The sequence below is a fragment of the Macrobrachium nipponense genome, chromosome 6 (genome assembly GCF_015104395.2).
Source record: "Macrobrachium nipponense isolate FS-2020 chromosome 6, ASM1510439v2, whole genome shotgun sequence".
Classification (NCBI taxonomy): domain Eukaryota; kingdom Metazoa; phylum Arthropoda; class Malacostraca; order Decapoda; family Palaemonidae; genus Macrobrachium; species Macrobrachium nipponense.
In genome coordinates this window covers 48,424,827-48,452,590 of record NC_061108.1, presented here as the reverse complement: position 1 = coordinate 48,452,590, position 27,764 = coordinate 48,424,827, and the positions used below count along the sequence as shown (strand labels likewise).

Genomic DNA, 27,764 nt, shown 5'->3' with positions numbered 1-27,764 from the left:
CTTTATCCTCCTGAAAACGAAATGGTCAACGAAGCTTGTCCTCTGATACCCACTGACCAATGCTTTCTGGAAGTTTCATTCTTTTAAAAGTAGGTCAGTTTACTTATAGGTCTCAACTTCAGTGAGTTAGAAGGTGAAATGTGATGCCAAAATTTTGCATACCAAAAACAGATTCAGGGTTAACTGAATTCAACAACAGCAGGCTTCATTGCACCCGCCAAACAAACGATCATTTTGGTTAAGTACCAAAACAAACACGACAGGAATAAAATTATACACACTGCAAGCTCTCTCTCTCTCTCTCTCTCTCTCTCTCTCTCTCTCTCTCTCTCTCTCTCTCCACACACACACACACACGAAAGGACTAAGATGTCTATGGCTTCTTCACGTGATTGTATTAAAGACAAAATAATAACTGAAGACGTGTTGTTTTCTTTCTGAAATCACGGCTATTAAACACAAAAAGATATCTGCTCTAGTGTAACTTGGTGGTTGCGAAGTTGAACCTGAAAACGACAAAGGTTCAGTAACTTTCCTTGAAAGGTTTTATATTCAAGGTCATATTACTCTAGGACTTGTTCTTTCTCCCACAACCAGTTTTTTTTTTTCCACCAAACGTAAGTCACGAGAATGAGGCAAACTACTGAATATCTTCAAAAGGATGAGTCTGATTTTTAATAACTAATTATTAACACAAACACTACAACTAAAGTTACGGAGAGTACCGTCCACTAACAACTAATGCACACATCTCGTATGGCGAATAATACAGGTCGATTAGTAAAATAAAATGAGAATAAAGAAACAATCCTGTCATCCGCTTGTTCAAACGCTCCAAATATGGAATATTGCAACCTGCACTTCAGCAATCTCAACAGCAGCATAACTGTTATCAGAGTATAAACATTCGAAAGTGAACGGAACAAATTGCATTGTCGAACAAAGTGTCATGTGGAGGTGTAATAGGTGTTACATTCCGATGAGTCCACAGAAATCCTAAAAGGTTAAGGCGATCATGCCAAATTCAAGGTATGCAAGACCCAGACAGCATATACAACACCTAAACCAAAGACATACACAAATAACTGTAAAACGGGTACAGCTTTGCACTCAGCAGCATGCTGTCTTCGATTTTTTAAGCCGAACAGTTTTCTATTCAGCATACGTGTTATACTGGGGAAAATGATGGTGAGGGGAGGCCATTTACTTCAGAAACAATGAGCCCTATATTTTTCAAAGAAATAAGTTTAATATAAAGGAAAATAGATCTGAGGACCTTATCCCCATCAAGGGAATCTTCTACTTAAGAAATATATGGTCGGTTAAACGTCCCGTATACGCCCCTTACGCATACAAACAAGCTAGCGACCGTTTGTGTGCGTGTATATACAAATATATATATGTATATATATATATATATATATATATATATATATATATGTATATATATATATATATGCAAACGGTTGCTTGCTTGTTTGTATGTGTAAGGGGCGTTTCAATATGGGAAGCTTAACCTATCATATATTTCTTAAGTAGAAGATTCCCTTGACGGGGGTAATGTCCTCAGATCTGTTTATTTATAATAAACTTTTCCCTTGAAAATGTATGTATATATATATATATATATATATATATTATATGTATATATATATATATATATATATATATATAGAGAGAGAGAGAGAGAGAGAGAGAGAGCAGAGAGACGAGGTTGAGAGGCGAGAGAGAAGAGAGAGAGAGAGAGAGAGATCGTGCATATGTTACGTGTAAATACAAAGGGCATGTTTTTCAGCGAGCGTTGACAATGAAGAGACTCCCATAGCTTATCAATATAGCATTGTTTGCAAGTTCATACTCATGCGACCTATAAAAGATTCACTAGCATGTCGTGGGGGGGCCTACCGGGGACACACGAGCGATGGGCATGGGCACTGAGTGGCGGTAGGGGAGTATGAAATCGGGGAACTGGTAAGAGGGTGAGTGGAACAACATGAGGTAGGTTACTGGTACCACCAGCAGCACTATACTACTACTACGACAGGTTCTGCTCCGCGAGTTCTCGTCCCTCAGACCTCAGTCAGTAGACCACTCACCTTACTCCTTGTTGCAACGTCTGTCCTTATCTCCCGCAACAAGAGTCAGCCAGACCACGACAACCAGCACTCATCCATACAACCCCGTCATCCAAGGTCAGCCTCAAAACTTTTAGCCTCTTACATTCCAAAATTAAAGCTTATTTTCTCTCTTATTTTGCTGTGAGATTGACAGACTATTTTTTCTGCCCTTTACAACAGCAGTCATCTTAACAGCTAGTTATTTCAAATGATTTCACCTGACATATGTTGTTATTTTCTCTGCGTAAGGTGTTTTGGAATCGCGAGAGAACTTAACATGAAGTGCCACAAGTAACAGAAAGCCAAGAATATTCATTCAATGAGTTACGAAATTTTTCTCTTAATTAGTGCCAAGAGAAGGAACATATCTCTCTCTCTCTCTCTCTCTCTCTCTCTCTCTCTCTCTCTCTCTCTCTCTCTGAGATATGAATACTGAAGTAAACCATGTATAAATGAAACCCTTCTATCTGCGCCACAACGTAGACGAGTATGCATGTGAGGACTAACATTAAGAGGCATGAAAGTGTTCTTTATCATTGCATTGCTCTCCTCACACTGAAACAGGCATGCCTAAACTAGTGTTAATTAATCTCCACTTCAAAACAAATTCTATTAAAATGAAAGTATTAATATCTTTGGTATTGGTTACGTGTATAGAAGAGACAGGCCAATAAACGCGTATGAATTTACATACATCCTGTTTTTGAAGGAAAATTCACCTGAGATTTACACCGCAGTTCAGCACCGACTTCATCATTAGTATCAGATGACCTTGGGAGTACGCAACGGTTAAAGACCTCTATCCTACTCACCTCGAAAGTTTTTGTTTTTTATTTTTTCTAAGAAGAATTCTTGCATCACTTATTTTCTGACCTTCACTGACTATAACTGCAGCTGTTAAACATAAAAATTAAGAAAAAAAATGATAAAAGGCAGACCAGCTGAAGAATTCTGTTTATAACGAACAAACTAAAAGTTATCGCTGCAGTCAGTGGGGCATTGCAGGGGTCTCGGAGTCTCAAACCTGAATTGGTAGACGGGTCTAATACGCAACTTTCCTCCTTGAAGGACTTGTGACGTCGTCCAGACAGACACTTGTTACTCGCTTCACGTGGGATGGATGGATACGGAGACAGTGGGTTTCGAATCGAAATCTTCTGATTATGGAAAGAACGGAGGTTCGAGCCAAAACTGACGGCAACACAACTGAAAGCAGTTACCGAGACTTGTGGGAGGGAGACCAGAAATAATTCATATGCGTAACGTATTTGTTTCTTGCGCATACATTTTTTTCTTAATGCGTTCTGATGCAGGACTTTTTACGATGATTATCGAAAGATAAAACTTAGCCACGTGAATGTGTAATACGTGATGTAAAGGAAACTGCAGCAAAACTAAACAAAACGAATAAACAAGGACGGGAAGTGTACTCTTCTCAGTGACCAAGAAGTGAAGTAAAATTGCATACAAAATAATTAGCTATTCTTGGACCACAAGTACATTTTGTCTAAGACTCTAATCGCAAAGGTCACTACAGTACCTATAAAAAAAATCACTGTAATAGAAACAAAAACACAGAATGTATACACATTTGCAAAAGTATTAAAGCCCATGTTAGGTTACAATATACGGTATAAAATATCTTCGGTATATAGTAAATTGAATTTTTTTTTTTCAATCTTGTCATATCTTTATAAGCAGCAGCGAGCGTTTGAACATTTCAGTGTGGGTGTATCTCTTGCATGAGGAAATTCTTAAAAAATCTTCTTTTAACTAGCAGCATAAGAGAGAGAGAGAGAGAGAGAGAGAGAGAGAGAGAGAGAGAGAGAGAGAGAGAGAGAGAGAGAGGACAACATGCTATGATAATTTGTCAGATTTATCATGAATAACTCCATCACTATAGTGTAATTCCAGACAAATGTAGCTAATTCGAAAACAAAAGATGTAACAAAGTGTTCAAGTAAGATAGTCTAGAACTCATCTCGGTGTTGCAAAGCAAAATCATACAAATTATATTTGTTAGCTTTAACAGTGACACCATATGAATAATTTTGATCTAGCACGTAATATGTCCAAAATGAATGGAAAATCGTCCTACGTCACTTAACTGTATTTTGCTATTCTGTAAGTGGGAAATAACCCCTTTCCATGATACCAGAATGACTAGTTGCACATCTCATAAAAACAGGAACGACATGAAGTCTTCACCCCAAATCATCATCGTTGTTTTAGTTATCAGAAATAAAAAAAAAAGAGTATAGTTGATCCAACCCCACAGAAGATAAATAAACGTCGGGCAGTGAAGGGGCCTTGGTCACCCATCGCCATTTGTTGTTCACCAGCTCGCGGAGAATATGGGATGCAAGTCATTATCAGCATCTCTTTACAGCATTCCTGATCTCACAACCACACAAAGCCCCTTTCACCTGCATCCAGGACTATGGTGTTTCACCAAACCCGCCCCTACTATGGTCGTTCAATTAACTTCTACTATACTACTGCTACTACGCCTCACCCAAACGAACAGTAATACTTAAAATTATTATTATTAATTATAAACACATGTAACAAACTTTTGACCCAATTCTGGATAACGCTATACGTTACTTCATCTATTTCAAAACTGTTGCACGTTCTATCAGTTTTCGAAAGTTACTCTTGACAACTGACGACCCAAACAAAACTGCATATACGAGAGAGAGAGAGAGAGAGAGAGAGAGAGAGAGAGAGAGAGAGAGAGAGAGAGAGAGAGAGAGAGAGAGAGAGTATACTTTTTCACACAAAATAACATTTCGAAATGGAGGTACTTTACTTTTACCGGGCGAAAGACTTTTTGACCCGTTTAACCCATAGGTCTAATGAAAGAAAAATGGCCGAGTTAGTTTCTACAGTTCTTCAAGCTAAGTGTTAGCAACTTGAAATTGAAATTTCCTTTTCTCATTATGGTCCTCTCGCGTTTCAATCTATAATAATAATAATAATAATAATAATAATAATCATAATAATAATTAATAATTAACTAATCATAATAATAATAATAATAATAATAATAATATGAAGGAGGAGGAATATACAGAAAGGATTTTAAATTGAACATGAATTGAAAATGACTGAAAAAGTTGGAGAGTACGCTCAGCTCTCCTTATACGAACTAACCTTGCTTTAGAAAGAAATTTTCTGTACAACTTAATGCACAGCAATATCAATATATATACATACACACACATACATACATACACACACACACACACACACACACACACACATATATATATATATATATATATATATATATATATATAATATATATTGTAAATATATGTGTGCGTACATTTCTTCTTTCTGTGATCTAATAGTGTATTATCATTCATAAAATAGTCCATATAAGAAACAAAGAAAATTAGGTTACACTATTCATTCCGATGTTTACAGGTCGAAATATTCAAGGAATACATGACATTAAGTAAGGCTTGTCATGCTCAATTTCATTGCTGAACTGCAATGTCATCATTGTTGCTCTTCCAAGACAGCGTCAATCAGGCAATCATGCCGACGGCTTGAGCACTCACCCCTTTGTAGATATACAGAGATTAGTAGATCCAATGGATTATCCAGTCATTATTTAGGTGCAATCACCCCAGGACAGTTATCAGTGGCGCCACTGTACCTCAGCAAATTTGAAATCTTGCTCAATATACCTTCAGTATCCACAACTGCTAACTCACCTTCAAGCAAGTGAAGTTTGGATACTGAATGTGGAGGAAAGGAATAAAGTAGAGCCTGATGACATGAATTGTTTTCCCCCTATACTTAGGGAGGAAGAATGGTTGAAAACATGAGGTGAGAAATGTCAGATAGGTTGAAAAATCTTGGGAGGAGGAAGCCCAATGAACTGCTGGCGCAAAGGTGCAGTGCACCCAGGGAGTATAAAACTTTAGCAAAATATGAATGAGTCATGCAACATGTGTTTGAGACATAGACCTGTTGCTGATGAGCTTTCTGTAATACTGAATTGTCTTACTGCATAACTGTCTTGGCAAGGCGTTCCATCTTCATACTGCAAATAAACATGAATGTTTACATGTCTATGGACGTTATTTTGGATCCGACCCACACTGGGAGAAATGGAATTTATACATACATACATACATACACCCACACACACACACAAATATATATATATATATATATATATATATATATATATATATATATATATATATACTAGAAATAATCAACTTACAATCACGTGTGGAACAGAAATAGATTTCTGACTTACATCAGGATCGAACCAAAGTTGCAAGATCAGACCGCTGTCAACCAGGCCACACCGGTCATAGAAGAAGTTGGAACCTAACTACCATTGTACCTAAAGCTTTACCTGGGCAGGCTAACTGCCTTGCGTACCAGCGTGTCATCTCCAACTTCCCAACCCAGCAGTGACCTAATTCACAGCATTTCATTCAAATTAGACTTGAGAGACTTGAGTTCGATCCTGATGTGAGCCAGAATTTTAATTGTATTCCGCAAGTGATTGTGTTGATTATTTCTATGATATTCACTCAGAACGGATAATTCAAATGGAATGCTGTCAATTGGGTCGCTGACCTGCAAGGCAGTTAGCCTACACAGGTAGAGCCTTAAGTACAGTGGTACTAAGTTTCCAACTTCTCTTATGACCTGTGTGCCTGGTTGGCAGCGGTCTGGTCCTTCAACTGAGAGACCTGTTGAATAAGGAGCAACAGACCTTTGTCCTTCTTCATGGGCAAGGCATTACCGTTAACCTTACCTCACCCTAACCTATCGAGCAAGGGATCAAATCCTACCACGGGAGTCGTGGTGTAATATTGGTGTGATGGACATTTCAACACCTCGAAACCAGATTCAGACAAGGATAGAGAGATCTTACCATGCCTACCTCTTTTTCTAAATTAAAAAAAAAAAAAAAAAAAAAAAAAAAAAAAAAAAAAAAAAAGACAAGGTGCTGTATCCATCACACAAAAATGATCTCCCAGCTTCAAGGAACAAACTTCTTGCTGATTCTTTGAGAACGTTGGCAAATATTTTTACTTTTATTATGAGGTTAACACCATTATATAATTAATTGAAATACCTTTGACCAAATATCACGAATTTATCAGTGGCTTGACTGCTGTAGGTTGAATGAACGGTGACTGGTGGTATTTACAATGTTTTCTTTCTCGATATTGATGTAGCTCTGCAAGGACATGAAGATAATCAACAAAGGATTGATTAAATCAATCCTTTGTTGGATTTGGTCACCCACCAAGTCATGTCACAGGATGAATAAAATCCTGGTGACCAAACACCAACAGACCCAGTGAAGCTGCTAGATAAGGGCAGTAGTGGATTCTTTATCACAGAAAGGCACAATTTTTGGCTCTCCAACAGTTCTTGCCCAGGTATTGTTTTCTCACCTGTTGAACATAAAATGGGAAGTGATGGTCTCCCTTCAAAGATCAATAATACTCCTAAGGATGTCCTTCAAATCATAAGAGCACACAGTGTCCAGATAATGAAGCAGAATACTTCTTAATCCAGCTAAAAGGAGGGCTAAGGCTGCGGGGAATTGACTTCCCAGAGTATGCAGTGCTTTGCAGAAATTGATAAATAGGCACTGATACAGGTAATGTAAATTGATAAACAATTGGGAAATAAGTATGATATGATTAAGGAGGATAAGTGGAGATATAGAAGAGTGAACGAAATCTAAAAAATCAAATGGGAAGACATGGTTGTTTAACTTCAATTTGGGTGTGAGGCTCGTAATGACTGACATATTCAAAACATTGTGAAGGATATGTATATTTTGAATACTGTATGTATCTCAGCCAAACAGGCAACGAACACTTAAATAATGTGTTACCATGGTAAAAATGGATATAGTCCAGTTTTGGTAAAGTAAATCGAAATTCGACAGATTTATGTATATTTGAGTAGCAACAGACTTATATCCTTCTTTGTGGCTAAATGATTACAGTTAAACGCAACCCAACCTATCGCTTGTGAGTTGAATTCCACCATGGCAGTCAGGGTTTTTCATTTGGGATCAAACCTTAGAGTTATGGACTTATTAAAAAAAATACGATGGAATCGAGAAGATAAAAGGTAACTGTAGGTAATACACACATACGTTATGTACGTATGTGTCCGTGTGTTGACTATTTCTACCATATTCACACTGGAAGAGTAATATGAATTAAATGTTACCGGTTAGGCCACTGGTGGGTGGGGAAGTTGAGTAAAACTTACTGTTGTAGGTGTTGTGCTAACCAGGAAAAATCTCAGGAACAGAAGCACTTGGGTCCAACTTCTTTTATGACTTATACGGGTCAGTTGATGCACACTGGCCTTTTCATTTGAGGGACGTGAGTCAGAAATTCATATATCACATATATAATTGGACAGGAATTTTCAAGTAACTAAATTCAGTGGATAAAAAAGCACACACAGAGACTTAGTTTTACAAATCTCAACTTAGATTTAAGGGATTACTGTAATATATACAAAAGTCATTACATTTGCATTATCTACAGGTACTCGGAAAAACCAAAGTTATACAAAAGATATAATTTGGATAATTGACATTTTGAATTTCTCTTTAAATCTCCTTGGAACACCCTGTGTAGACTGGGGTCAGAAGTGTATAGGCTTCAATAAATATTATTTTCCTTTGTCAGTTCCATTAATGTAGATTCCAAGAGATTTCTGGACAATATATCTTTACAATTTGATATCATGCTACAATAGGAGCAACCAGCCGTGATTTTTCACTTGGGAGCACAAAAAGATCATTATTACCTACAAGCATGTTATAATTGCTGCCGGGAGTATACTATTAATACTTAATTATTAAAATAACTTGGGTATATAAAAGAGCAATAATAAATTTTATATTTTGAAGACACAGAGGGCACTTTTAATTTCTCAAGTTTCCATACTTTTACCTTGGGAAGCATGAAAAACTTTAACAGTAACTGAGAAATTTGAAATCATTTGGAAATACTTAATGTCTTAATAAAGATCATTCAAACCTCTGAGTAGCCATTAGCAGTAATGTCTTGTAACGATTTCCCTTGTAATATAACCAAGGAGAGAATCCTCGTTCCAAATTATATTACAATACTTTATTTTTCATTCGCATCGTTCAGCTGAAACTTTATGTTAGAAAAGGCTAGGTTATTCCACAGGATAGAAAGACGAAGCCTTTGCTCTGCTTAAAACCATACTTCCACTTCCTTTCACAAATTTTCTCCTACCATAGCTTAGCACAGTGTCGGCTCCAGCTGACCGAAAGATTTGAAAGTTAATTTCAAATTTTCCTTTCAGGTCCGGCAAAAATGACGGTACTATTCAATCAAATCTGTAATTTCTTGGTACTTGTAATACACCATATGCATGAAGATACTTTACGATTCTGACACTTAAAAGTAGAGTTCATAGCCCGTAGATTATGTTTCTCACTGAAATTAGGAAATTTGTGGATGTTTTATATAGAAGGATTATAAGTCTGATTGCTTGCGTTAGGGTTCTGGTTCTCTTAAGAATTTACTACAATTCTCTTTCCTATCTACTTACTATCACTCTCATCAATATCAAATATTTTGTCTCTCTTCTTTCGATAGCAGGCCCATTTAATCACAGTAGGTATCTTAACATTTTCATCTTTTCAATTCGTTAACATGTAATTTCATAGTTCTTATGCTAAGTCACTTTTATTAGTAGTCATATATTCCACCAAAATAATAATAATAATAATAATAATAATAATAATAATAATAATAATAATAATAATAATAATAATAATAATAATAATAATGTTCTAAAGGGTCCACAATAATACAGTGTTAAGAGTCCGTGTATAAATTTTAAGACTTTCCAAAAAGCTTTCGAACCCTTCACTGGGTTCATCTTCAGTCCAAATGAACAATTAGTTTTTAAATTTACCTCTGTACATGTTGTAACTAATTGTTCATTTTGACTGAAGATGAACCCAGGGAAGAGTTAGAAAGCTTTTTGTAAAGTCTTAAACATTATACACGGACTCTTAACTCTTTGTATTATTGTGGACCCTTTAGAACACTCTCGCGATAGAGAGTTTTTCCCTACTAAAATAATAATAATTTAAGTTTACAAGTTTACGACTGTCTGCAGTTTAGTCCTCAGCACAGCAATCGCAGGGAGGGAATTTGGTGTTAGAATAATGCCTGCACCAAAACAACAGATGAAGGTATATCCTAAATTTGATTTTTTTAAATATAATATTAAAATGGTAAAAATGAAGTATGATGACGATGCGCAAGACCACTCGAAGGGACAAAGTGTAAAAACAGTTGGTTAGGAATGAATTAAAAGAAGAGGTAAGAGATAGTCTAAGAGGTTAATAAGTGAGGTTCCTAAAAGGAAGAGTATTATTTTGTTCATACGACTTATATGAAGTCAAACAAATGTGAAAGGGAAAGATTCGAAGTTTAGTTATTGGAATGAAACGAATACGGCGTATGCACATTGTATATGGGCATAATTTCTCAAGAGAATTATTTCTAAGGGGGCTAAGATTTATTGAAATGTTATGAACATTTTTAATTTTTATAATGCAGGTGTTTTCACTAGGATTTGTCAGTGAGAAAATGAATGTGACATTGAGGGCTATCTTTCATTTCTTTTGAACCACCATCTATATTATATATATATATATATATATATATATATATATATCTATATATATATATATCTATATATATATCTATATATATATATATATATATATAGATCTATATATATATTATCGATATATAATATCTAGTATATATATTATATCTATCATATATATAGATATATATATATATATATATATATATATATATATATAATATCTATATATATATATAGATATATATATATAGATATATATATATACATATATATATATCTATCTATCATATATATATATATCTATATATATATATATATATATATATATATATACTATATATATATATATATATATAAACCGGCATATAAAGTAACATGTTAGAACAACAGCAGCGTTCCCCTGTAAATGTTAGAATTTTAAGTTTTTTAATCTAGGTATTCACTGATACTTCTCAGTTTTGTCCACATTTCTTGACAATTCTGTTTGCGACATACGTTTTAGAATTATGTTAATACTTAGCAGAGCCCATTAGTAAATTTGCTTAGAAAAGATTACGTGGCAAAATTCATTCGCGTCCCAAACAAGCTTATTATTAGATGCAATAATTCACTCATATTTAGCAATACCCTGACCGTGATGAGTGGTCAATATTAGAGCAAAACTACACAAAACCTTAGTTTTCTGTCGAGTTTTGCCCTGGACAGAGACACAGGGGGCACGAGGGGAAAAGACTTGTTAAACCGTAAAAGTTACTGGAGACTCATCAGCTGTATTGTTTGAACGAGCTTTAGTAAAATAATGCTTGGACTTCTAAAGCAAAAATTTTATTTACATTATCGTCGATGCCAAGAAGCCTAGAGTAACCATATCAACCATCGGTCAAATAAACACCGATAAATAGTAGTATTGTTCCGGCTGTGAAAAGTGGATTTACGTTCTCCTAATATTGGAATGACTTATCGAGGTTTCCTAAGCACTTCTTTCAAGAACTAGCGAGAATGCTGCTAGCCCAAATTCACTTTGGTTAGAAGACAAATGAATCTCCACTGGAAATTTTCTTCTTAAGACCACTCAAGGCTGACCGGAGAACTGACAAGGTCTACTTAAAATTACATTCGGATAAAATGACGGATGACTACCGCATCCAACTCAGTTTGTGAGAACGACGTCACCCATGTATCAAACATCATTGCTCCAGAATGTCGGTTATGGAAGAGCAGACGTAAAGAGTAGACTTTCCACTGCTGTCAAATTAACTATCGAACCCATCCATACAAGGGTTCTGGTTCTGGATGACCATGATTGCAGTATCAAATTGTGAGGGATATATTTTCAACAAAAGTTAGTGAGCAACATTGAAGGAGGACTCTGCGTCGTCCCTTGAAAGGCAAAACCTCAAACGTAAAAAAATTTATCTAAAATAAACACTAAAAAGAAGGGTTACTAAATACACCAACTTCTTATCGAAAAGGAAAGTCAGACGAATTGCATAGTAATATTCGGCATAAACACGCTGTCCACACTCCCGAACAAGCTGGGGACTTACGTAAGCCGTGCCCTTCTAGTCGTTGGAAGCAGTCAACAGCAGGTTTGCACCAAACATCGAGAGAAAAGGACAAATAGAGTGAAACGTCGCATTCATATGAACCAAAAATAAATTCCATGGTTATCCCGTCAGATTCTCATCTGTGTCACCACTGACGGAATGATAGAGAGAAAGAGAGAAAGAGAGAAAGGGAGGCGTAGAAACCGAGACTGAAACTTAAAGAATGCAAGCCGAGGTGCGAGAGATAGAGAAGGAGGGATAATGAAATGCGAAGAAAAAAAACTTTTTCACTAGGACATATTTGCCCCTACTGCACACAGGGAAAATGTACGCGAATCATGAGTTTTATGGTGTTGAATAAACGAGCATCTGAAACAATACGCAAAAATCCTCACGTACAAAACTGGCTTTATTTTTGTGCGACTGCCATCGCCGCGCACCTTCCACCAGCCCTGAACCCAACACCGCCTGACCTTGGAAAGGGCATCTGTACTCCTGCAACCTTTGACGGTGCGATGTTCTCATCACATACTTATCACTCTTTCACTCTACCTGCAAAAAATACTTTCTTCTCGCTCTTATGTACGTAGACATACATCGCTGAATGACACATACACAATTTAACTATCACAAAGAAAAAAAAATGCTCTTCATCCTACAGCTAAAAGGAAACAAAGCAGATCTAAAACTTCTCCGGTGAACAAAGACGACACTGTCTCATTAATAATTAATAATAATAATAGCGAAAAAAATATGAACAAACATCAAACGATTTTCGCACAGTTTGGCAACAACTATAGCATATTATTTCAATTTTGCAATGAACCTATAACACCTAGTAGATTATAAAAAACGTAAGTGATTACCTAAGGAAGTGCTCCAGGACTGTCGTAAAATAGCTGATATGATAATGACAGCTATGTTATTCATGCTACGAGAATAGTGAATACATTCAGAAAATATCACCTCCTACGCCATGTGACGCAAAGGATCCGTGAAAATCAGCCAATCATGTGCTTCCTGTGCTTTGTCTTCCACAAATCTCCACTCATCCGAAGCCTCCCTTTTCACAAGCAGGTCGAAGCCTATCATATCTTCCTGTACCCACACGAACCCAGCTGACAATGTCAGGTATTATTCCCCCCAAGCTCTGAGCAAACTACATGTCCAGGAAGCCATCTCCATTTCTTTTTCCTCATTATCTCATGTAGCTACATATAGAACTTCGTTAATGACCCTTATGGTATCCTCTCTAGCTTCATTCTCCCATATGAATCCTAATATTTTTCTTACGGTTTTATCCCGAAATTGACGTAATCTTTTAGATATAGTTTCATTTTCATAACAAGATTCATGTCCATATAGCAATACATATCGTACCAGAATTATGTGCAATCTTACTTTTGCATGTAATTACAGTATAGTTGATTTCCAAATATTATTCAGACCACCCATTATTTGATTTGTCATTTTAGATATAGTTCTAAACAACTGGAAGCTTCAACATCGTTACCCCTTTCTCCACCGAATGCTATTTTGTCTGTTCAAAATCTGTCCTTAATACTTCCGTTTCTCTTAGATGTAGTTGTAGTTTGCAAGTTCTCAATATATTTTGCATTCTTCTGAGCATGCTTAGTAATCTGACGTTTAAAACTTCATCATCTGCATATTCCAAGTCTGTAAACATTTTATTGTTACTCCGATCTAAACCCTCTTCCACCACCCACTGACCATTTTTTTCAGCATAGCATATAAGAGAACGGCACAAAACATTGGTGAAATAACATTTCCTTGTAGCACCGTACTATTTACTCCAAGGTCATTTGAGAAGACTCCATAACCATTAACTAAGCATTTTAAATAGGACTGCCTTAATGACGCATCTGACATGTTAGAATATATACCAAAAGCAAATTAACAGGACAACTATTTTGTTTAATTTAATTTGATTTTATTTATATTGTCTGGTCTGATGACCTTCCCCTGTAACTGGTAGGTTATTCAGTACCTCAGTAGCATGGCTTAAATAATAATAATAATAATAATAATAATAATAATAATAATAATAATAATAATAATAATAATAATAATAACAGATAAGCACCACCTAAACATCTAGTAAAAGACAAAAACTCCCATGGCACTATCACAATCAATGTCTTTAGTGATGATCTTTTATATGGAAACTGAAATACAGGGTTGCCTTCTCTCATCCCAATAATAGCTGTTCCGCAGTAAAAAAGGATATAACAATATATCAAACATTCATGGCCTATCACCCTACAGTAGGAACTTGTCACTATTCAGCCTAGTCTCATGCCCCCGATTGTTCTGGCTAATGATGAAGCATCTGATGACCAGATTCTCTGATATTTCAAGTTCATCTCAGAGAAATAGTCGCAACTGCTTTGTCAGTCTCGTTGAAGTTAAGAGCAGAGAGGCCATTTCATAGCAATATACAGAACTACGGGAAAATATAAGCTATCCAATATATTACATATCTGACTTCCGCATCACCCAGTTTGTTACCTCTGATACCAACTAGATGCAAGCCAATAGAACTATTCATGGATTTACTTTAGCAGATGGAAAAGGAAGGTTGTATTGCCTAGTGGAAGTGAAAACTATTAAGGAACTGGTTTGTTTGCGAAATTTTAGCATGGATATCAATTCATCTATGGAAATTGACACTTTACTGCACAATTTAGGAACAAAGAACTCACTGTTATAGACATTGCAATACTAACCCTATCTTGGCTCTTCCATACATCTAAGCAGAATTTGACAATCATTATAACTCTTTCCACCGGCCAAAAATTGGGATTGTATTGGTTCCTTGGATAAGGGATAATTTAGAAACACTGGACTCATTATGATAGACCCTGCAGTGCTAACCTAGTCTTAGTTCTAACATGCATCTAAGCAAAATTTGACGATCATTATAACTTTCAACTGGCCAAAAACTGGGCTTGTTTCATCTCCTCAGATAACAGATAATTTAGAAACACTGAACTTATTGTTATAAACACTGCAGTGCTAACTTAATCTTAGCTCTTCGATACATCCAATCAGATTTTGACAATCATTATAACTCTTTCCACCGACCAAAAACTGGGATTGTATGACTTCCTCAGTTAACGGATGATGTAGAAACACTGAACTCATTATTGTAGACACTGCTATGCTAACCTTATCTTGGCTCTTCCACACATCTAAGCAAAATTTGACAATCATTAAAACTCTTGCCACTGGTCAAAAATTGGGATTTTATTACTTCCTCAGTTAACGGTTTCTTAGTCACTGCTTTTGGGTCATCTCTGGAATCATTCATCACCTACACTACATGGAAATTGTATTTTCATGATCCTCTGCCCCTTCAAAGAACGATCCTCCACTTCTTCGATGATGCGCGTTGGAAAGTTTTACTTGATTTCCAACGTTCATCCACAAATTGGTATGATTATATGAGGAACTTTTTTAAGAAATGTGTACAGTGGAGACCAAATTCTTCTCTACCTATATTTAGAAGAATGTGATTAATTTCTGATTACATCTCCACAAGGAAGGATTCTCAAAGCTCCTGAACGCATATGGTGACTCTTAGTACGAAAGAAATCTAGTATTCCGAGTTCCATTTTACATGCACTAGAGAAATGTGACCCTATATTCTTTTTTTATATCTACACCCAATTAAAATTGGATCAAGTTTCCAAGATTTTTAGATATTTTGCCTAGTATTTTATAACGTTTATATGTGGATACTACTGCTTATCTTTATTACACATTGTTGAATCATGTATAATAAAGACGTTCAAATTGGGCAAACTACTTGGACTAACTAAATTTTCAGACAATTAGTTTTCAATCAGTTATATGGAAACTTTTAGTATCAATTTAACCTGAGGAGTTCAACTGATACTAAAAATCATTAGTGATATATACATATATATATATATATATATATAATATATATATATATATATATATATATATATATATAATTTGTGCGTGTGTGTTTTAATGTACATCAGATGAAAGTAAAATTATGTAAGCAAAGTCCGACACAACCCTCTTTCCTTCAGCAATTATAAGAATTAATATAAAAATAAACTAGAGAACTCATATTAGAATTGCAGATTTTCCGTTTTCCTGTGCATACTGATCGACTTTCGTCGAAAGGCAAGTTTATTCCCACCATTAACTTTAATGCAATACTCACCACTACGTTAAACTTGGACAACCCATCAGGTTTCCCTATCCACAAAAAAAAAAAAAAAAAAAAAAAAAAAAAAAATAGGCAGGCATGATAAGAGTGAGGCCTAGCCCATGTTAGGAAAGTTTTTGTTGTTTGTTCAGGGATTGCCATCATTACCTCAGGACTCTTACATTAAGATTTACTCCTTCAGATTGGATGCCATCATCCCGCAGGACCTCCTTCGGCTTTCGTGATGGAAGGCCGGATCACGGAGTCTCTCTTAATTCGCCACATTGAGGATATCTCGGAAAAATGGGTGAAACTGCTACTCAAACACAGGGCGGATTTTCCAGGTGCAGTACTTGAAGAAGCAATGTTTTGGATTGGATTCCCTCGTAATCTTTTCTTGTGCTCTAGCGTACATTAGGTGTCTTAAGTAGATTACAGCCAATGTATGAAATGATACATGAAAACAAACATGCATACATATACAAACAAAAATCATTTGTACACTTGAATCCTAACATAATATATATATATATATATATATATATATATATATATATATATATATATATGACTGGTAAAAATGTTCTGTAACGACAGAATTCCATTTAATAAAAGGAGCCCATAAAAACGCCAAAATATAGAGAGACAAATACTATATTTCAGAGACTGCTGTCTCCCTCTTTTACCTGAGGAGGGAGACAGCAGTGCCTGAAATATAGTATTTTTCTCTATATATTTTGGCGTTTTTATGGGCTCCTTTTACTACACACACACACACATACACACACACACACACATATATATATATATATATATGTATATACATATATACGTATATATATATACATATATATATATATATATATATATATATATATATATATATATATTTAATGGGCGGAGCAATGCACGCTTACTTTTATATATATATATATATATATATATATATATATATATATATATATATATATATATATATATATATATATAAGTATATATATATATATATACTACAGTATATATATATATATATATATATACATATATATATCGTATATATATATATATATATATATATATATATATATATATTTAATGGGCGAGCAATACACGCTTACTTATATATATATATATATATATATATATATATATATATATATATATATATATATATATATATATATATATATATATATATATATATATATATATATACGTATGTATGTATGTAGTATTATATATATAATAATATATATATATAATATATTAATATATATATATAAAAATAAAAGTAAGCGGTTGCATTGCTCGCCCATTAAATTCTCCATTTCAAAACTGAGTTATGTTCAAACATCAGGCTTTCATACATTAACTGCAAGGTCCTTTATTTTAATCCACAAACTTGAATGCTCAGAACATTTTCTCTTTTCCTTAACTTTTATTTCTTCCCCTATACAGATGTTAATTCTTAGTTGCTCGGTTTCTTTAATTACATTTTCTAAAGCGTTATTTTAAAATCCAAACACAAACCGAAGTCGAAGTTCTCTTTTTATTGTTGCTTAGATAAAAAAAAAGGAGTAAAAGAAGGAAAATCCTGTAAACCATTTTTGTAGAACATATAAAACTATCTTATGGTTTTGCTGCTTTAACCCTTTCCAAAGACTCTCTTTTTATCTTATATTCTCGCTATCAGTACTATTCATATTTATACATAGTAAATAACAACTCGATCTGTGCACGAGGCTCCGGTTGAAAATGTTGTGAGATTGGAGCTGATATAATTTTGACAGCTACGAAAATACTTCAGTCTCCAAAATCCACATTATCCAATTCGCAAAGACAACAGTGATGATAGAACACCGACAAACGCACAAAGATGGAACTTAACGGAAAGTTCTCTCAAATGGAAAGAAATTGAAAAAAAGGGGTTAATACCAGTGTTAACCATTGAGATGGCTTTGCCTGTCCGTCTGCAATTTTTCTGTACACCCTCAGATCTTGAAACCGAGTGAGGCTAGAGGGCTGCAAATTGGATGTCAATCATCCGCCCTCCAATCATCAAGCATATCAAATTGGAGCCCTCTAGCCTCAGTAGTTTTTATTTTATCTAAGGTTAAAATCAGCCATGATCGTGCGTCTGGCATCGCTATGAGACAGGCCACCACTGGGCAGGGGATGAAAGTTTCATGGGCAGCGGCTTATCCATCATTATACCCGTACAGAAAAATCGATTGCGCCGAAGAAACTTCGGCACATTTTTTATTTGTTTGTTGTTGTCGCTCCTTCAGAAACAGCAGCAGTTTCAAAATGCTGTCTTCCTCCTCAAGTTGGAATTGGAATATGAAATTCAGGCCAACGGCCAAGCACTGGGACATATGAGGTCATTCAACGTTGAAAATCATGTTGAAACAGTTGCTAGGCTGGAAAGATGGAAAAGAGAGAATATGAACGAGGTATAGTAAAAGGAATGAAAAAGGTTGCAGCTAAGGGCCGAAGGAACGCTGCAAAGAACCTCACGTAATGCCTACAGTATAGTGTGAGGTACAGTGACGGGCCCCAACCCCCCACGGAGGTTTTCATCATAACAACCTTCTGAAGGAAACACTTTCCGTTTATTCCTGCTTCTCAACCGTCGTTTACAACGAAATCACCGACACATACACACACACATACACACATTTTATTCAGTAGTTTCACAGGAATCTGTCCCGTCGCCATCTACAACGCAAAAGGAGAATTTTTAAAATAATTTTTCTCGGAACTATTCAAGCTACAGATACAGAAACCTACACTTTTCCTAACATAGGCGCAGTTTCCTTGACTTCTTGTATGCAACCCTTCTTCAGTTATCTCATGACAGACTTCATTCACTGTTCAATCCAATGGCTGTTTCTCAAACTAATTTCAGAAAATCCCATGTCTAGCGAACTCTCTTGATCTTCGAGGCTTTATAAAATATTACAAAACGTTTTCACGATTGATTTGGTTTACTTAAATTTTACTCAGTGATACAAACACAGAAGCACACAGACCCATATGCAGAGACATGACCTTGCCCACCCACTTCAGTTCTTTATATCACAAACAAATTTAGTCATGTGAAATACACTAAGGTCGGAATAGGAACTTATCTACGTAAGCGCTTCATGATTAATTCAAGTACCACATACCCCTTCATGCGCAAGTAAACCACGATTTTTCATAAAATTTCCTTAAAATTTTAGTCACGTTATCTTTCAAAACTATATATTCACCACATACAGTTAAGCATATTGCATCAGTACAATAATAACGATGACAGAATGAAACATATAAAGGCATTGAAAGGCAATATTAATAACGAAACAGTATAATACATAAATAAAACCAAATGAACTATGTACAAGACAAGCTTGTCCATTGGCTTTTATTATCTTGAAGAAAACTAATTCTTACTATAATAGCATTTTTATCATTGTATAATAAAAATCTATATTATAATAAGAAATCTATATTATAAAACGCTTTTCAAATTTCATAAAGTTCTCTCAGAAAACTGAAGCTATTTAAAACACCATGTAATCTTTCGAATAAAATCACATGGGTTATTTTGCAACTGCAACGCAGACATAATCTGAGACCTATTTATAAAATGCTTGAATGTTAAAATCTGGCCTCTTGTTACGTATAATGATTACGTTCAAGATATGAAAGATCGAAAATCTTTTTGACTACCTTACGATAGCCCACTAAGCAACTTGTATATAAATTCTAAGAATCTGAACTACCAAACCACATTTTGCGATCATATACCGGCAGCCAACACCATTTAAATAGAAATAGTGTAACATCTGTCTACGAAAAATGTTTACATCGTGTTAAATTCCACATTAAACTTACTTGTTGTGCGGGCTATGGCCTGATTAAAATTCACATTATTGCCTATCGTATACCCGGCATCGTTTCATGATTTTGCAAGTTCAATTTTGTAACTATCAATGTTAATACAAAAGACCCATCATTTGGTCTTGATGGGGTTAAATTCCTGAAAAGCTTCGTCTGTAAATTTTTGCTAATTATTTTGTCCGTCCTTTCTCTTCCATCTGGTAAGGGGATGATGCAGTGAGTTGAGGTTGAGGTTACGTTAGGTAGAGATTTATTGCGGGGACGTTCTTTATCAGGCCTCATGTTCGGACGCCGTTACTGAAGTTTACGTTTGCTGTTGGATGGTATTCGGGAGTTACTCTAAATTTCTCAATGCTCATTTTAACTATTTATCCTGATCTTTCTTTTATATTTCTTACACAAAAATTACATGCACCAGGTTCTCCGCACATTTTTAGCTAAAAAAAACACTTATAGCCCGGTCTGCAAAGGCTTACCTTTATATATATATATATATCATATATATATATATATATATATATATATATATATATATATATATATATATATAAAACCTTGGATAATTATTAAGTTTAAAATTTGGTTTGTAGAAATGGTGACAAAAATTTCCCCGCAAAATTATAGCGTGTTTAAGAATGTGTATATCACAAGCAGAAATCAACTACTACTGGCCCAACAAAAATAATAATGATTAAAATGAATCCTGACAGAGCAATAAAAATACAGAGAATTATCAATGTTGATACGTCCCACAAACCACCAATCAAGGGGCGACCCTCCTATTTGTGATTCCAACTGTATATCTTTCAGAGTAAGCTAACAAACTAAAAAGGGGGTCATGTTTGAGATCTAGCACACCATGACCACAAAGACTTCGGCCCTCAGGAATGTCATCACCATCGAAGACCATCACTCTCAGACACTGGAGTCGTGGCCAGTGCCCTTCGCAAGACAAGCTCGCAGGTTTTTCGAGCACAAGGGCCACCGTTCGAGTTGAGTATGATGTCGAGAGCGATGCTGTGGGCCATGGGGTAAAAGGCGAACTCGCAAAGAAACTTTTGTTGTGAAGGTCGTCCCCACCATTGGAAATATGGCGTGAGTGTCTTTTAACACTCTTTCTCAATAAAATAGACCAAGAAACTTTATCAAATACATTTGCAGGTGATGCTACAAAAATGAAAATTACATTTGTTATTGTAAATGAACGAATAATACAACAACTGCTTTTCTTAGCTCGGTATTAAATTTGATATCGGTCTCAAATTCTCTACACTTTCAACGATTACTACGACAAAGATGTACATTGAACTTATTATTAAAGTGCTGAAAATGATCATTAAATTTTCTAAGATAAAAAAGAATATATTTCGCTTAAAAACTATGGAAAATGGAATTTCTTTTGTTGCCTATTGTCTCATTTTCAGGAATCTGCTGATAACGGAAGGGATGCATCACATAGAGGTGGGTCAATATGACAATTTTCTGAGAACGCTGAGCCTGTGGGAACAAGAACGTCGAAGAACCACCAGAACTGACGGTAGGAGCAAGTGGAACAAGGGCGTGGTAGGAGACATCTTACCTGCTCACGCACTTGCCATCAGCACTGAGGACTACTTCACTCTTGTTATGCCAGATCTTCGACACCTAGGGTACCAGGTGGATGGGTCTTATAAGCAGATCCTTAAAATGATTTATTTGTATATGAAAAAAAAATTACTTCCCATGATACAGACTAGGCTTGCAATATGCACTTCATTTTCACGACTGAAGAACGAAATTAATGGAATAAAACAGAGGGTAACTAACGATTGCCTTTTTTTCTTTCTTTCTTTATGTCTCATTTCCTAGACGAAATTTCTCGAGGAAGGATTTTCTGATGCAGAAGTCCTCATAGTTGCCGAGACTATTGGAAGATTCCATGGAACAGTAGTCGCCTACAAGTTGGTGACACAACAGGATCTGCAAAAGTCTTTTCCGAGATGTTTCCATGTAGCTGACGTCGAAAGTCCAATGTTTTCCTACTTTCCCAAGGCTGGCTTCGAGCGGTGAGACGAAATCTTTGTTTTAGTTATCCAAATGGCTTTATTCTCATTATTAACTTCGCAATAAAATCAGAACACTGCTGACCTGCAATATCCTTGTTTGTTTATGAAGTCATAAACATAATCCTTGTTTTTCATATGTGGAGCATATCATATACATTAAGCATACCTTTTAAAAAATTCATAATTTTACGTATTTTATATACTTTAGGTAGATGAATGGAGGAAAACCTTAATGACTAATGACTGACTGATCTATCTGGTACAAAAACCTAGTAAATGCCTCTTCAAAACAAGGTGATACACACACACATATATAAATATAAGTCATATCACATTTCGGTGATTCATATACATATATCGAGCTACAATGTCCTTTAATATCTAATTCGCTCCACCTCGAAATTAATATATTTTCATATATGCTTAACCAAAGGGGAATTTTTTCTCAATAATAGACTTGCCTGGACCCGGGCGCGAACCCATGGAGCCTTTCAAATCCAGGAACGTCAGTGAAGCTTTTACCTACTACACTGACGTTCCTGGATTTGAAAGGCTCCATGGGTTCGCGGCCGGGTCCAGGCAAGTTTATTATCGAGAAAAAATTCCCCTTCGGTTAAGCATATATGAAAATATATTAATTCCGAGGTAGAGCGAATTAGATATTAAAGGACATTGTAGCTCGATATATATATATATATATATATATATATATATATATATATATATGTATATATATATATATATATATATATATATATATATATATCAGAAAAATGTTAAGAGAATATACGATCAAAAAGATGAAAGTGTTATGGAATATTAGGATAAGAGGATGCTATAATCACAAGAAGAATTTTGTTCTACTGGCAATAAAATCTGGTGGTTTTATATGTGCTGACTGGCTTAAATTCTATAGATACTATTGACATAGGCCTCTTTACAATATGATAAAATTATATTCTTGTTAAATTCACTTACATCAGTCTTAAACGCTGCAAGTTGAAGAAAGCAGTAAGTTTCTTTTCTTAAAATCTTCCAACACTGCTATCTGGAGAAATTCCCAAAAATTTACAAGATAACCTTTACTGGATAAATTGCATAACATTTGGTTAAATACAATAGTGAATATATTTTAACAAAAATCTCTTCAGATATGGTCAGACTAGCAAATTTATGTAAACCAATAAAACTATATCTCCCCGAACCCACTGCTTTGATAGGTATTATTATTATCACTGCTATAATTTGCTTTGACAAACCTAACAAAGGTCAATGTTACTTGACACAATGATAAAGCGCATCAAGAGCTGGCAATCAAAAACGCAATTCATATCACTTGATAAGATCAAACTGTCGGACTCATTGTGAAGAAGCTGTACGACTTAAAGTTATTTTCAAGTTTTGGTTATGTTGTCAACTCTAAAGCATTCAGAGAACCATTGGATAGTATGAAAACAAACACCAGTCAGTCAGTTTTATGAAGTGTTTTTCGTTGCAAAACACAAGGCAACAATAGTCCCTAGAAAGAACACTTTTCCTGACCACATAAAGTTAGGAGTGCGGAGTTCCACCTTCGGGAAAGGTGACACACATTAGAATCTGATAAAGCACGTGTTGTCTTCCGCTAACACTGCCAGCCTGCGACAGGAGTGGTGTGACAAACCTCATCGGGCAACCCTTCTGGAACTACTGACGCCCTATGAAGAGCAAGCTGCCTCCCTGGTTGTTGAAAACTTGCTTCCACGAGAGCCCTTTGCAACAGCGATTCATGGGGACATACAACCGACAAATATTTTCTTCAAGACGACATCTGATGGAAAATATAACATAAAGGTGAGAAGGAAGATGGGAAACATTCTGAAACCATTGTCACCACAACAGTTTCTTTTATTTCAACCAGTCAGTGTCGCTCACTCTGTATTACCCAACAGAGTCCCTTTAGTGGTTTAAGAGGTAGAGCGTCTCTAAAATTTTTCGTATTACGTTTGGTAGTTGTTGCCATATAACGTCTTGATCGCGCAACTGAAAGCCAACAAACAGTGAGTTGTGGTTTGGTTAGAGATAGTTTGCGGAATACAAAATACATAAGCATCTGCCGCTGTTACATTTATTTAGTTTACCAGAATTACAGGAAGTTAAATGATTATCATCATAAACCCCAAGATTAAAATCATGTACAAGAGTAGTTAACACCTCAACACCTAAAGCTTTGCAAAAATGTTTAAAGTTTTTGAACTTTGAACGGAAAACAGGGAAAAAAATATATATCAGTTTTCTTTTGGAAACTTAAAGGTTGATGACGATAAATTAAATAATTAAAACTGGGAATATATCAAAGTTATTCAATTGTTCGTTTCAATGAATTAGGTATATTACAAAGGGTCAGATTTTTTCCATCTTCCAGGTAAGAACGTCAAACTTAAATAATTTAATACTTCTAAATTAAAAAAATTGGTATCTCAAAAACCTTAATGTTATAAGAGCACAAATAAAAGTACTTTGATGAGTTGAAAGCAATACTGTATACATAATTATTATCAGTCAAATTAAACTGAACAATCTTTATTTAAAGAAAATAGATATTTGTTATTTTAATTTCACCATAGGTAAAGTTATCCAGATTTCTCTGGGTTAAACAGCGATGGTCATGAAAAACACAAAACCAGATCAAAAAAATTTCTTCATGCCGGAAAAATTTGTTTCACACCAAACATTTGGAAGGAATATAATTAATGCACACATGTGACTGTAAGCACGATTTACAAAAGTATCCCATGGCTTTATGGGTCCAGGAAGCTAACTGCAGCTCTTACTTCGGTCTTGAATTTTACCAGTGCTTGGGACCGAAGTAACAGCCGAAACATTAAATTAATTTTTCATGAGGCTCTAATGCATCCCAAGCTGTTAGAGTGCATGAGGTCATTCAATATGCAAATAATTACCCACATTTCTAATATATATATATATTTTTTTTTCAGATAATAGACTGGGCTTTGGCAAGGTACAGTCAAGGAACCTACGACCTCATATTCCTACTGAGCATAGGAGTTGAACCAGAAGTGAGGCGAAGAGTGTCTCGGCAGGCCAGGGATGTTTACTTCAAGGCTTTCAACTCGGCTCTCACAGATCTTGATGCCGGACTCTCCTACCCAAGGTGAGATTCAAAATCTGTCTGTCTATATCAACCCTTTCCATGGTTATTTTCGCTTTTGTACTTCTGACAAACTTAAAAATAAAGTTTGTCAGTCACACACAGCTGAAAGTACTGAATTCTTCAACATCTTATCAAGTTGGGCAAATCTAAAAAGACTTACAGGCGTTCCTCACACGAAGATAAAACCGAAATGTTTGTCATCACTTCAGACCATGTTATAGTAATGGAATTATGGACTTAGTATTCTTTAATAAACGACACAAAACACACACAGACACATACATACATGTATATGTGTAAATAAAGGTAGAAGCCGCCAAAGAAAGTGAAACAATGGAGTAGCTGCAATATCTTGACTCAACGCCCTTGATTTAGCAGACACATAAATTAGAAACTGAGTGGACAAGGAAGGGTCGTATAAGTGACAGACAGGGATTATAAAGGAAATAAGTAACTAGAATCCAACACACCTGGAGAATTAGTAGCCATCCCAAACAAATCATGGTTACAATTTAAGAGGTTTACTAAAAGACTAAGTCCAACTGCTCAGACACAGGGCCAAGACAATTAAAGGATTATACAGGGCGGCAACTGACCGCATTCAAACTTTTGGTAAACAAAAAACTTTTTTTTCGCAAAATAAACTTATTCACAAAATATATATTAAACATACATATACAAACAAAATATCTATAAGGCAACTAATTTGCATTTAAGTCTGTTTGTATCATTGAGGTCATACAAGGATCTGAATGTAAGAGGCCACGACTGACACTGGAATTACAATGGTAAGTAAGTTGTACAATGGCAGATTCTAGATAATTTCGTAATAAGACATCTCTTGATCTTGCAATTACTGAACTGCCAATCCAATTTATCTGTTGGTTGTTTTCACTTAAATGAATGAATATTTCATTGGCTGTTTGCCCAGTTTTGACGGAATATTTATGTTGCTTGATTCTTACTCCTAAGCACTTGTTTCACTTACCCTCGTGGCTTCTACCTTTATTTATATATTCATCACTTTCCAAACTTTCCTGAATCAGTTACACACACACACACACACACACACACACACACACACACACACATATATATATATATATATATATATATATATATATATATATATATATATATATATGAATATATAAAGTAAACAACGATTGTATTTTGCAGGGAACAATTCGAGAAGGACATGGTGATCAGCGAACATCTGAGCGTCATCTGGAGCATTTCGTGCATCAACCTTCTCTTTTCGAGTCCCAGCCTCAAGAGAAGGCTCACCTGCATCATCAAAGACGTTGTTTTAAATCCAAACTTACCTCCTCTTAGAAGTATATCTAACAACATGTGAGAGAGAAAAAGAGAAATTCTTTTGACAGGACACTGGAATCTCAAAATTTTGTTACTCAAGAAGACGTGATATAGATTAACTTAGCCTTTATACACGTCATTAAAATTTTCGGTTGACCAGACTGATAAGGCAGACGATTTCCTTCTCAATAACATTCAGCAGAAGGTAAGATTAAAGGCCAGAAAAGAGGCAAAACTTTAAGGCAAATGTGGCATAGTCCTGAGAATTTTATAAACAAGCCCTAGACTTAGTCAACAATTACTCTCTATCCCATCCATACACATTAATAATCTAAAAGTTTACTAGAAGCAAATGAGCCATTACAGTGATTCGTTGCATAACTAACTAAAGTCAATATCAATAAAAGTTTCTCTTATGTCATATCTTTAACCCTTAAAAATGGCATGATAAGTTTTTCATAACTGATTTACTAAGGAAATTATTGCATAGTCAACACAGACGACAAGAATTTCACTTTTGGTCACAAAGGTCATCTGAGTGACATCCTTAACAGTGCTTCTCCATCTGACGCTATTCAAACACAGAACTTGTCAACTGTTCTTTAAAATTGATTTCCTTTCTTTACATCTATCTTAACATATAATGCTACAAATATATTTTGAATAGTTAGCTGTAAAATCTGCTTTTTCGTGTAAATAAAGTCAAAACCTTTCTAGATACTAGAACTAACTTCTATATGCTGTACAAACTATAGATATATAACAATTTCTATTATATCAATATTCTGAAAAACATATGTAATGCCAAACTCAAAGTAA

General features: G+C 35.1%; 1 pseudogene; it reads left to right on the top strand.

Annotated features, from left to right (window-relative positions):
* The first annotated feature begins 2,015 nt into the window (after window positions 1–2,015).
* LOC135216768 (uncharacterized) lies at window positions 2,016–27,764 on the top strand (annotated as a pseudogene).